This window comes from Pygocentrus nattereri, chromosome 17 (genome assembly GCF_015220715.1).
Source record: "Pygocentrus nattereri isolate fPygNat1 chromosome 17, fPygNat1.pri, whole genome shotgun sequence".
NCBI lineage: Eukaryota > Metazoa > Chordata > Actinopteri > Characiformes > Serrasalmidae > Pygocentrus > Pygocentrus nattereri.
In genome coordinates this window covers 13,103,214-13,116,865 of record NC_051227.1, presented here as the reverse complement: position 1 = coordinate 13,116,865, position 13,652 = coordinate 13,103,214, and the positions used below count along the sequence as shown (strand labels likewise).

General features: G+C 43.1%; 1 protein-coding gene across 1 annotated transcript in view; it reads right to left on the bottom strand.

Annotated features, from left to right (window-relative positions):
- The window catches only part of palm1b (paralemmin 1b), a 41,468-nt gene extending 36,009 nt beyond the window's left edge, over positions 1-5,459 (bottom strand). Inside the window, exon 1 of the mRNA XM_017706305.2 lies at positions 5,193-5,459. The gene's annotated coding sequence lies outside the window, so the exon portion shown is untranslated. The remainder of the gene's footprint in view (positions 1-5,192) is intronic.
- Positions 5,460-13,652: the final 8,193 nt, after the last annotated feature.

Sequence of the window (13,652 nt, the reverse complement as noted above, 5' to 3'; positions counted from 1 at the left end):
AGTAATAACACCCACAACAAGCAATGCACTTTCCGCTGTCAGTAAAGGGACAGGCAGAGGCCGTATCCTCAGCAGAGCGTCTGGGTGAAGAATGCAGAGAGCTTCAACAGACACGGCCTCGGCCAGATAAGAGCCGCTCTGTTGGAAAAAATGGCACGACAGGCATGACTCCTTCAGCGTACTGGAGTGGACTGAACAGCTATCTAAATCAGGGTCATGGGAGTCTGCAGGCCAACACAGGCTATAGGACTGAGATCAAAACACCAATACAGCAGTATATCGTCAATAAACGCTTTGATGCGAGATTCAATGTGTTTGTGAGTGTACTGATATTTCTGAATCTGCTTTAAAGGAAAACCATCTACACAGGTAACGGGTTGAGATGTCATTCAGGGTGGTTTGGAGCGAAACGCTCTGTTCTAGATAAACTTACCGAGTCAGAACTGTTCACAGTGGTGGTGATAGGAACCAGACGTCCCCCTCTAAAAGCTCCTCACAGAAAGTTCCTACATGAAATGGTTCTGAATTCACTGTCTGATGACTGAGACGCTGTTTTATGATATTGTTCATTGTAGAATTAGAGACTTTCACATTAAATCACTCTGAATGACTCTGTTGACATCTCAAACACTGAATCATGCAGAAATTTAGAAAACGTGGGATTCCTACACAAATTTGGTCCATTTGTTCTCTGAACTTGAGCCCAAATCTTAACAACAGTGAAAATGATATGAAATCAGTAAAAAATCAAAGAGGTACAGATGTTCACCTAAAACACAACTATACAAAATATAATCCCCTTAAACCAGGGGTGCCCAAACTTTTATGCAATGTTTGTGGTAGACTTGAGGACCAAAACAGTATACAAATAAAAAAGATGGGTCAAGCTTGTATGTTTTTCAGGATATTTCTCTATATTGTGTAACTAAAATACTTTAAATATACAACATTAACAGGGCAATAAGAATGTAATATGTTATATACAGTAGAGAAACCTGTTAGTTCTCTTATCGATGGGTGGGGGGTGGGAGGGCAACTTTTTAGTGGTCTAAATCAAACATCCTTTGGGCAGTCCTGCTTTAAACCAGTCAAAACAAGTTGTGCGCATTACTAAATGTACTCGTTGGACACGAACGAGTTAAAAAAAAAATTGTTATCTGTCCAGGACTGTCATTGTCAATTATATTAATAATCAAGTGATTTAATGAGTATTTTGATGATTCACACACATAATTTATAACAGCAAACATTTAACCTACTTCATATACATGTGATGAGTATCCATCAGTGAGCTCCTTCTGGTGTGGGTTTCCTCTCTTTCAATGATGCACACAAAAGCAATTTGAGTGTTAGTAGCTCCCCCTTGTGGGCAATGTTCAGGCTGCTAAAGACAGCTTTACAAGGATATGGACCCCCATGGACCCTCACAAAGCAGGTGCTACTTGGTTGGTGGATTGTTCGCAGCACTGCAGTAACACTGACGTGGTGGTCATGTGTTAGTGTCTGTTGCGCTGGTACAACTGGATCAGACAAAGCAGTGCTGCTGGAGTTTTTAAACACCTAACTGTCGCTGCTGGACTGAGAATAGTCCACCAACCAAAAATATCCAGCCAACAGCGTCCTGTGGGCAGCGTCCTGTGACCACTGATGAAGGACTAGAGGATGACCAACACAAACTGTGCAGCAGCAGATGAGCTGTCGTCTCTGACTTTACATCTACAAGGTGGACCCACAAGGTAGGAGTGTCTGAGTGGACAGTGAGTGGACACAGCGCTTAAAAACTCCAGCAGCACTGCTGTGTCTGATACCCTCATGCCAGCGTAACACACACTAAAACACCACCACCACATCAGTGTTACTGCAGTGCTGAGAATGATCCACCACCCAAATAGTACCTGCTCTGTGAGGGTCCATGGGGTCCTGACCACTGAAGAACAGGGTAAAAGGGGGTAACAAAGTATCAGAGAAACAGATGGACTACAGTCTGTAACTGTAGAACTACAAAGTGCAGCTATACAGTAAGTGGAGCTGATAAAATGGACGTGAGCGTAGAAACAAGGAGGTGGTCAGAATGCAGTGTCAGTTAAAAAGGTAAAATAAGAAATCATTATTGTTTTCATGGTACAGAGAGTAAAACTGTGCCAGCCCTTACTGTAAAGGCTCTCCGGATCAATACTGTGGCCTGCTTTAGAGAGGCCCACTGACCCAGTGTTTGAAAAGCTCACTCGAGCGTAAAGTTGACTGACACAGCTTTTGGCACTGACAGTGGAACTCTGTCCCAGATACCAGACCTGCTGCCAAATCTGAGCGAGTCACTTTCTTACAAGCGAACAGTGAAGAAATGCCTTCAAACCGATGGCAGTTCAACTCGGAGCATATTGCAGTGGGCGATGAGGATCATTCATATTGTGTAGGTGTATTTTTCCAAGTCCATGAAACTCGGCCCGCTGACGGATGGTGAACACATTGACGAAGTGGGCGGGGACATCATTAGAGGAGACCAAGAGCAAAGACTATTATCCTTTTGACTGTTGAAAAGGACTTTGTTAAGAAAGGCTCTCTTAAGGGGCCCATACCCTACATTTTAATTAATTTCACATGGAATTGAATTGTTATTACAGTGCCTTCAAGACAAATATGTAAATGAGCTCTGTTCTGATTGGATCCCCCCCGTATTGTTCTTCAATAAAGAAGCAGTCCGGCCTGAAACACCCCTCATATCTTCTGTGTTAAAATGCTGTAGGCTGAAAGGTGGATATATGCAAATGTCATCTTTTGCGACATCACAAAAACCATTCAAAATAAAGTTGACTGAATAATTCATAGTAGATACTGACTAACTCATAGTAGATAGTGAATAATTCACAGTAGATACTGATAATTCATAGTAGATACTGACTAACTCATAGCAGATACTGAATAATTCACAGTAGACACTGAATAATTCACAATAGATACTGACTAACTCATAGTAGATACTGAATAATTCATAGTAGATACTGAATAATGTACAGTAGTCAGTCATTGGGGGCATTACTATACCTTCAGATACTGAGCAGCTGAAAACAAGTCTCACATGAATGCAATACAGCATAACAAAAATTACTTTCATATATCATTATTATTATTATTATTATTATTAGTAGTAGTAGTAGTAGTAGTAGTAGTAGCAGTACTGTCCTTCATTCATAATTATCTTATCTTCTGTGTTCTTCCTTAATGATCCAAGTGTTTGTTTTAATCCAATTTTGCGATGAGCTTATAATTATAGGTGAAATTTATAAAGATTTCATGAAAACAGAGGCACCTGGATTACACCACGCTTTGGAAAAACAAACATTCCTGATAAAAAAAGACTGATCTAGAACATAAACACTGCTTTAAAATGTCTGTTCACTCTCCAGTGCACACAGTCCTCATAGACACACACCCACCTATTCATCTTACAGCAGTTTAGCCCCGCCCACAGAGTGTTTCAGCCTGGACTGCTTTTTGAATGAGGCCCAACACAGGACAGGACACTTGCATATCATTGGTAAAGGGGAATTCCACCATTTTTTTCAAAATTTTCACAGAGTGTGTGATGTAAACAAAGAGACTCAGAGTTGTTTGGTGTGAAATGGTTCAGATGCCTTTACAGTGGTGGTGACAGGAACCAGGCGTCCACTAACTGGCCACTTTATTAGAAACACCCACCTTGTGCTTCCACTAAATGGCCACTTTACAATGTTGACAAAGTCTGGAGCACCATCATTTAGATTAGGCCTGGTTTTACCACAACCAGGGCAATTTCACCAGTTTTTCAAACTTTATTTAAAGTGGTGGTGATAGGAACCAGGGGTCGCCATGACTACAACACAAATATAGACATTTTAATTACTATCCAGAACCACCAGAGAACCTACACGAGTCTTCTGAGTTTATATGGAATGTTGATGATGGAAAATAGTGGAAAATCTGGAATGATCAGTTTTCTTTGGGGACTATTTTGCCGCACAGTGCCCTGCATGTATCCCTCCACCATTAATGGAGTTTAAGGCCAAAATCATCTCAAAACTATCATAAAGCAGCATCTCAGTCCTCAGGCAGTGAATTCAGAACCATTTCATGTAGGAACTTTCTGTGAGGAGCTTTTAGAGGGGGGCGTCTGGTTCCTATCACCACCACTGTGAACAGTTCTGACTTTAAATCGGAGCATTTCACACCAAACCTCTCTGAATTACAGCTGTACACACACACACACACACACACACACACACACATACACAAAATACAAAGAAAATGTGTCTATATTTATATTGTACGTCTATAGTTATAGTTATATCGTATAGTATTGCATAGTATTTAATCTTTTCTTACTATATTTTACAATTCTTAGGTGTGTTCTATGTCATATTTGCTGCTGGAACACTAATTTCCCTTTGGGGGTTTAAAAACTGTCATCTGAATTACTGTTTACATCCTAACGCGGGAATTCTGAAACATGGGTGGAGTTCCCCTTTAAAGGCAAAGTAGGCAGAAAGCACGTTTTAATGCTGAGGCATAAAGGGGGTTTAAAAAGGGTCCAAACGGCTGTTCAACCGCATACACGTCACAAGTGGAGCTCAGATTCTAAAAACAAAACGCCTGTCAATGTGAGATATCGGCCCTTTAAAGCCTTTAAAGGGACAATAGTAACAATGCCACCAGCCGCACGGCAGCAGAGCTCAGCCGAGCCGTCGGTGAGCCCAGCTGCCCACACGGCCATATTGGATGGCACGAAGCTGAAGTTGCTTCTTAATCCAATTCTTCCGTTCCACCTTAAATAACAGCGAGGCGCCTGAATGTAACTGCTGCACCATTTAAGGTGGAACGGGAAGATCCGAGCAAGACGCGAGTTCCAGCCTCATCACGCCGGAGCATCCCACCCATGCGCGTCCGCCGTGTGCCCTGCAGGGCTGCTGCCGCACGAGCCCGCACGCTCGCCCTGATTTAGAACGCTCGCGCACATCCACAGACCCGCGTGCAGTGTCAGCAGGGTCATCCTGCATCAGTCCAGCCGCTCGCCTCACTGACTGGACCGTCCGGGCTTTCATGCAAAGCGAAGCGCCATTGCAAACATTCACGAGCGCAGCGCGCGCGCTAAAGCGACAGAAAACCGCAACAAAACATAAACAATAAACAGCCAATAAACAATAAACAGCCGTACTCACTCAGCAGGCTGCTCGGTCCTCTGGGGGTGGAAGCGTGCTGCCTCGAGCCTCGCCTTCAATGCACGAGACGAAAAACAGAAAAACACGGATGGTGCTGACGACCACTACTGACTTGTAGGCAGGCGTGGAGCTCGCGCGGCTGACGGTGACTCCTCTCGCGCCTCTCGTAGACCTTGACGTAAGATTTTGTTTGTTGTGTTGTCTCTCTTTGCCAGACCATGCGCGCGCGTGTGTGTGTGTGTGTGTGTGTGTCTCTCTCTCTCTCTCTCTCTCTCTCTCTCTCTCTCTCTCTCTTTCTCATGGTGTAGGTGCGTAACGGATGATGGAACGAGGGCGCGCGCACGCACGCCCGCCCACACACGCAAGCGCGCACATATAGCGCCTATTTGTTTATCGCGCTTGTATTTTTACTACTATCACTGTTTTTATTATTATCATTATTATTATCATTGCTGTTTTTCCCTTTCACACCCGTTTTCCGTCAAGCCACGCCCCCTTTGCGCTAAGATTGGCTATTGCTCAACCTCTCCTGGGCCGCGCGTGCCAGTGAGTATGAAGTGCTTGCCAATCCCAAAGCAAGAGGGGCGGGAGCAGTAGCCCGTGTAAGAGGCGGGGCTTGTCGAAAAGAGGTGGCAAAAAAACTTTATTAGAAACACCCACCTTGTGATTTCACTCACTGGCCACTTTATTAGAAACACCCACCTTGTGATTTCACTCACTGGCCACTTTATTAGAAACACCCACCTTGTGCTTTCACTCACTGGCCACTTTAATAGAAACACCCACCTTGTGCTTCCATTAACTGGCCACTTTATTAGAAACACCCACCTTGTGATTTCACTAACTGGCCACTTTATTAGAAACACCCACCTTATGCTTCCACTAACTGGCCACTTTATTAGAAACACCCACCTTGTGATTTCACTAACTGGCCACTTTATTAGAAACACCCACCTTGTGATTTCACTCACCGGCCATTTTATTAGAAACACCCACCTTGTGCTTCCACTCACTGGCCACTTTATTAGAAGCACCCACCTTGTGCTTCCACTCACTGGCCACTTTATTAGAAACACCCACCTTGTGCTTCCACTCACTGGCCACTTTATTAGAAACACCCAGCTTGAACTTGCACTGACTTACCACTTTATTAGAAACACTCAACTGGTGCTTCCATTGGCTGGCCACTTTATTAGAAACACCCACCTTATGCTTCCACTAACTGGCCACTTTATTAGAAACACCCACCTTGTGATTTCACTCACTGGCCATTTTATTAGAAACACCCACCTTGTGATTTCACTCACTGGCCATTTTATTAGAAACACCCACTTTGTGCTTCCACTCACTGGCCATTTTATTAGAAACACCCACCTTGTGCTTCCACTAACTGGCCACTTTATTAGAAACACCCACCTTGTGATTTCACTCACTGGCCACTTTATTAGAAACACCCACCTTGTGCTTTCACTCACTGGCCACTTTATTAGAAACACCCACTTTGTGTTTCCACTAACTGGCCACTTTATTAGAAACACCCATCTTGTGATTTCACTAACTGGCCACTTTATTAGAAACACCCACCTTGTGCTTCCACTAACTGGCCACTTTATTAGAAACACCCACCTTGTGATTTCACTCACTGGCCACTTTATTAGAAACACCCACCTTGTGCTTTCACTCACTGGCCACTTTATTAGAAACACCCACCTTATGCTTCCACTAACTGGCCACTTTATTAGAAACACCCACCTTGTGATTTCACTCACTGGCCATTTTATTAGAAACACCCACCTTGTGCTTTCACTCACTGGCCACTTTATTAGAAACACCCACCTTATGCTTCCACTCACTGGCCATTTTATTAGAAACACCCACTTTGTGCTTCCACTCACTGGCCATTTTATTAGAAACATCCACCTTGTGCTTTCACTCACTGGCCACTTTATTAGAAACACCCACCTTGTGCTTTCACTCACTGGCCACTTTATTAGAAACACCCACTTTGTGCTTCCACTAACTGGCCACTTTATTAGAAACACCCACCTTGTGATTTCACTCACTGGCCACTTTATTAGAAACACCCACCTTGTGCTTCCACTAAATGGCCACTTTACAATGTTGACAAAGTCTGGACCACCATCATTTAGATTAGGCCTCGTTTTACCACAACCAGGGCAATTTCACCAGTTTTTCAAACTTTATTTAAAGTGGTGGTGATAGGAACCAGGGGTCGCCATGACTACAACACAAATATAGACATTTTAATTACTATCCAGAACCACCAGAGAACCTACACGAGTCGTCTGAGTTTATATGGAATGTTGATGATGAATTCAGAACCATTTCATGTAGGAACTTTCTGTGAGGAGCTTTTAGAGGGGGACGTCTGGTTCCTATCACCACCACTGTGAACAGTTCTGACTCTGTAAGTTTATCTAGAACAGAGAGTTTCACACCAAACCGCTCTGAACAACTGTGTTTACATCTTAACCGTTTCATTACGCAGGAATATTTAACTCCCCTTTAAGTTAAGAAAGCCGTTGATGATGACCTGGGAATGTTAGAAGTGAACTGAAGGAGTGATTCAAGCTACCGAAGGCTTTACTTGGAGTTTTAATCTTCATAAAACATGAAATGTGAAATGAGTATGAGATAAAGGCTGTAGAGATATTAAAGAGGAGTGAAATGGAGATGAAATCCTGCTCCTGTAGTCTTCAGTAGCACTACTGTACATTACCACCAGAGCAATGCCTTAATAAATCACACCCTCTAGTGGCGATAAGCATGTGTACATCTGTATCTACATATTCCTGAGGAGATTAAAATAGAGAAAGTGAAAGTGGGAGTTCAAAAACTGATTAAAGCCACAGAGAAAACGTTCCTCCTGACAACCACCTGGAAGAGCTGGTCAACCCCAAAACTGCCCTATCAGATAAACAGCACTTAAAGCTTTGATCTTTGAGAGAAGAGAAAATCAAGCTGCTTCAGATCTTAAAACCTCCACAGGTGTTTCTGTCCATCCTTCCACTGTGAGAAGACCACCCAGTGCTGTGGGTCTGAAAGGACATGTAGCTGATCAAGAAGAACCTCACTGAGAAAAGGAGACTGACACATCAAACAAAGAAGCTAAACGATGGACTGACCACCCTAGTGTCCAGAGCTCAGAACCACTGAATGGGTTTGATCACTTCAGAAAATCATCAACCAGCTTTTAAGACTGAGCTTTGGAGGCATGTCTGCAGATTCTTTGAGGAGCTGAAAGTGAGGCTCCTGAGAAGAACGGAAGCTGGAATGAAGGGAAAGAGAGACTCACTGAATGAACACAGTTGAGAGGAGATTTAGCTGCTGAGGCGTCTGCATAAAGTTCTGTTAAATAGAAGTTTGGGTTGATTGTTTTGTTGGTTTTCTAAGTGTAAATAAGTTACGTCCTCTACAGAGAACACACTACTGCACATTTTAACACGTATGTACTGTGTATAGACAGATGTCGCTCTGTCTGTCTGTCTGTCTGTCTATACAAAGAGAGAAAGCAGACTCTGTGTTCCTTCAAAGCTGCTGATGTTCCCGTGGATTACGTTGGTGTAGAATAAATGAGGACAGGTGCTGTTGATGGATCAGAGCCTCCTTATGTTTTTATTCATTCGTCACCATCTTTAAACGTCTTTTATTGCTGAGCGCTTTCATCATCCTCCTTCACAAAGCCCTCATATTCCTTATTCATTCTCTTATTGTTTATTTTGGCTTTGCATTCTGCTCCTAACACAAATAATGATGACTAACTGGCAACATTATGCATTATCTTATATCGAGGACATTTGATTGGCTCATGCAGGACTTTTTCATTACTGCATGGAACGGTTTTATTTCCCTGTTAAATGGGAATTCCACCAGTTGCTGAAAATTCCTACATAACTAAACCATTTCAGACTGGTTTGGTGTAAAACGCTCTGTTCTAGATAAACTCACAGAGTCAGAACTGTTCACAGTGGTGGTGATAGGAACCAGACGTCCCCCTCTAAAAGCTCCTCACAGAAAGTTCCTACATGAAATGGTTCTGAATTCACTGCCTGATGACTGAGACGCTGTTTTATGATAGTTTAGAGAAGTTAAACTCCATTCATGGTGGAGGGAGACATGCAGGGCTCTGTGCAACAAAATAGTCCCCAAAGAAGACTGATTATTCCCCCTCTTCCGCTATTTTCCATCATCAACATTCCATATAAACTCAGAAGACTCGTGTAGGTTCTCTGGCAGTTCTGGATGGTAAATAAAATGTTTATATTTATGTTGTAGTCATGGCGACGCCTGGTTCCTATCACCACCACTATAAAGACATCTGAACCATTTCACACCAAACCACTTTGAATCTCTCTGATAACACCTCACACTCTGAGTTATGGAGTCCCCATTTAAGATGCCATTGTGTGCTACTCCTCTGCGACATGCAATGTCAGACTGAACCTGTAGATGGTGCAAGACTTCCACTCATTAATCCTTTTCGTCAGGGAGTGGAGTTGCAATAAGGCCTCTAGAGAATATACATCAGCACCACCAGTGGATGGAACTTCTTTCAAGTTAAAATCAATGCTGGCGTGTAGAAGCCCATATCCTGCATTTGCATCCATAGTTTGTCCGCTGAAGTGCACTCCTGACATTAGTGATGCTTTGTGCACCAAAAATAGTCATAGTCATTACTACATTTCCATTGTCCATCCTCTGTTTATCCCTTAGAATTAAAGAGGCTGTGCCTTTAAGAGAGATATATGTAAATGAGGTCTGATCTGATTGGCCCTTTATTGGGCAAAGAAGACTGGAATATTCCTTATAGCTTCAGTATGAATGGGTGGAGCTAAGCTGCTGTTATCTGGAGAGCTGGATGTATGTGAAAGTTTTGGTGTGACATCTCGAACAGTGAAATACCTTTAGAGGGCGGCGGTGAGCGGCATTTGTTTATGTGATGCTTGTTATTAACGTGGCGAGAGACATGCAATCGGATGTTAATGTGTGGTACAGAAAACGGTTGTGCCACTTTGTGTCAAACAATAACACACTTGAACCCACACCAGCGGGAGCTGTAACGACTACTTAAAAAAACAATGTATTCAAAAAATGGGACATCAATCTGTTTTTTTTTTTGTTGTTGTTGTTTTTCTCCCCAGTTTAGTTGTTTCCAATTCCACCCGCTACTTAGGACTCCCCCAATCACACAATGCCATCAATGCTAGGAGGGTGAAGGCAGCACAGGCTTCCTCCGAGACCTGTGAAACCAGCCACTGCTTCTTTTCGAACTGCTGTTCACGCAACGTCACGGGACAGCCGAACGTTCTTGGAGGAAAGCGCCAACCACAGACCTGTTACGTCAGCTGCACCTGCACTGACTGGCATCGTGTTGAGTGATGTTGGGATAAGGGGGGCCACCCTACACACCCAGAGAGAGTGAGGCCAATTGTGCTCTCTTGGACTCCCGGCTACGGACGGCTGCAGCATCACCAGGTATCGACCTCACAATCTCCTGATGACGGGGCCAATGCTTAGATGGTTGTGCCACTCGGGAGCCCCATTCTGTTTTTTTAAAGTATCAAAACAATAATAAGCAGCGATTTAGCTCAGAAATGGCCTACAGCTCTGCACACACTTTCCCTGTTTGTACTTTAACCTGTGTTTTAGTGATGCGTCCCCCCTCCAAAGCGGCCAGAAAGGGGTGAGAGAAGCAATTTGATTCACTGTAATGAAAATACACTAGCCATGTCAGTTAATAATCCGACTTATAGCTCAATCAGTACAGAATACGTCCATGTAAACACCTCAGTCGGAAAAGGCTAGTCCAATTGAGGCTATTCGGAGTACAGTTTCTATCCTACTGATCGAGGTGGGTAATCCTATAAATAATCCGTTAAATAGAAGAATAATATCCGTGTAAACGTCTGTATCTGATTACATTCCCTACCGGGAAGTTTTAAGCCCAAGCTGCATGTGCTTTGCATCATAGTGAGAGTTTAAACCATTCAACACAGTGGAGCAGAAACTGGTCTGCAGAGGAGACGAAGTTTATGCTCTGATCTATAAAAGACGGCGGGGGGGTGGACGTCCAGCTTATGTGTCTCAGAACACGACGTCTTCCTCTCGGCCTTCTTTAATAAGGACATGTGAAGGACGTTTTCCTGAGTCTGACATCATTTTAAAGTGATTAAAAACACAAGCATTGCTCACTGCTGCTCATCACATTCTGACTGGACTCACGTGATGCTGGTTGTCATGGTAACGTTTACTCATGTCATTTTGGATGGGATTACTTGTAGTGTGCATATGAACGAAGACTTTCAATCAGATTGCTGAGTACAGTTAGAATAAACACCTCAGTCTTCACCTGTAATTGGAATATATTCAGTTAGACTGGCAAAAATCTTTGCAACCTAAACAGTGCAGCCACTGTGGCCTTTTAAAATGTATGAATAGAGCACAAAAATACAAACTCCACTCTAAACAAAGGTCTTTAATTTGTTAAATTACATTCAAATTCAGATCTTTCTTTTTTTTTTTCTTTTTTTTAGCAGGTTACAGTTAACCAACCCTGAAATCTGGGGGTGCTGTCGCCCCCTCGTTGCCCCCACTTCCCTCATCCATGGTGTCAACTTTTAACATTCAGAGTTTTCCATGCGAGACGCTACTCTCTGAGAATCTTCTCTCAGCTTTTGACTGCGTCAGCCATTTTTGTTCAGTTCTCCCCTCAAATTCTGCTGCTCTGGTGCCTTAGCATGAGCTAATTGTTAGCCCTCGGCTAGTGTTAGCTGTGATATCCAGCTCTGTCTTGTGGAGCCGCGGCTCATTCTCTCCTTACTATCATTTGGTTATGAAGTACACCTCCTGCTACTCCCTTGATCCAAACACCTGAGCAGACGTCATGGAGCTACAGCTGGTTTTCCCCAGTCACTTCGCCTCCTTTCGTCCTGGTTCTATATGCGGCTGTGAACTTAATTGTGTCTCATGGGGGGCTACTGCTGGTTTTCCCTCTAGCTCATGCACCTTAGCTCAGAAGCTAACCGATGCCTTTCTGCCTCAGCTGTTAGTGCAGTATTTATGTATTGTGGAGATATGACTGCCTTTCCAGATTAGTCAGTCATAACTCAGCATGAAACCTCTGGAACTACTGTTTCCCTCAGCGTTCATTCCTTAGAGGTCATGCCTTATTAAGCTGTAGTCAAGGCTTAATTATCTCATTCCTTGTTCCCATGTCTTATTAAGTTGTGGCCACGCATTAGCCCTGATAGCAAGGGAATAGTGGGCCACAGCTGATGGCAGAGCTGGTGGTTCACTGGTGTTTTGCTCAGCTTTTTCTGGGTGGCCCACCAGTCGTTAAGCAGAGTATTAGACAAACTTCCACTCGTCATCGCTCATTTTCCACTTGCAGTCCAATTTACAGATTTTTGCTTTTACTTTAACTGTGTAATTTAGTTTAGTAAATCATTTTAATCCAGTAGAGTGTCAGCAACAACATTCTCTATAAAATCAGGCCATTTTTCCCCCTTTCAGTTGTTCATAATATTTATCTTAGTTTATTTTCTAAAATAAAAGTATGTGTGCATTCAAAATCTGTTCGCAGAGATTAAAAACTGGGTGGTCCAAGGGTGGACCAGTAGCGGCAAGCAGTCAGTGGGGTGCCGACCTTATCAAGTCAGTGAACCGAGTCGTGGCCACGCATATGGATCTCGCCTTACTAAATCGTGACCACACATTATTTTTATTTATACCGGAAGTCACCAGCAGGGCTCTGTAGATTTCAAATCTGGAAGCATTATTGTGGCTTTCGGTTTCAGGTTTCTCCACAAACAGAGAGGATATGGTCTTTTATGAGTGGAAATAACTGCCCTCCTTTATAATGTCTCTGGTTCTGCTCTAATAAGCAGACTTTGCCAGATGCCATTTCTGAAGAACGCCAAATGCTAGGCTTTGTCCACACGCACCTGGATACTGTTATAAGGTTGTTTTTAAAAAGTTGTAGTTGTGTCCCTCCTCTGTGTCCACATGAGAATGCAAATATGATCTGAAAGCGCTTGCTTGAGCATGCCAGCCCAGCAGGGGGCGATAATAACCTATAAAGATTGATGTCGTATAAGTTTGCTATGAATCTAAAGCAGAGATTTTCTGCATGATGACATCGTGTTACAAACTCTGTAGACTTTGACTTGCAGGCTGTCAGACCTCCGTAACTCAGATTCAAAGTCTGACTCCTGCCAGAAAATAAAAGCTATAAAGAAGTGAAAGAAAACCTGCCACCTGCCATGGATTTTACTTCTAGATTTTACTATATACTTATATGTACATCTCCTGAGCTCCTTTCACATTAGCTGTTGTTCTATGACTCTTTATTCTATTTACTGTATTTTATTTTACCTTTCCCTTCACTCAGTACTGTTAATAGTGTGCTGTCTGGTCTGTTTAGTGTGCTACTTGACATAT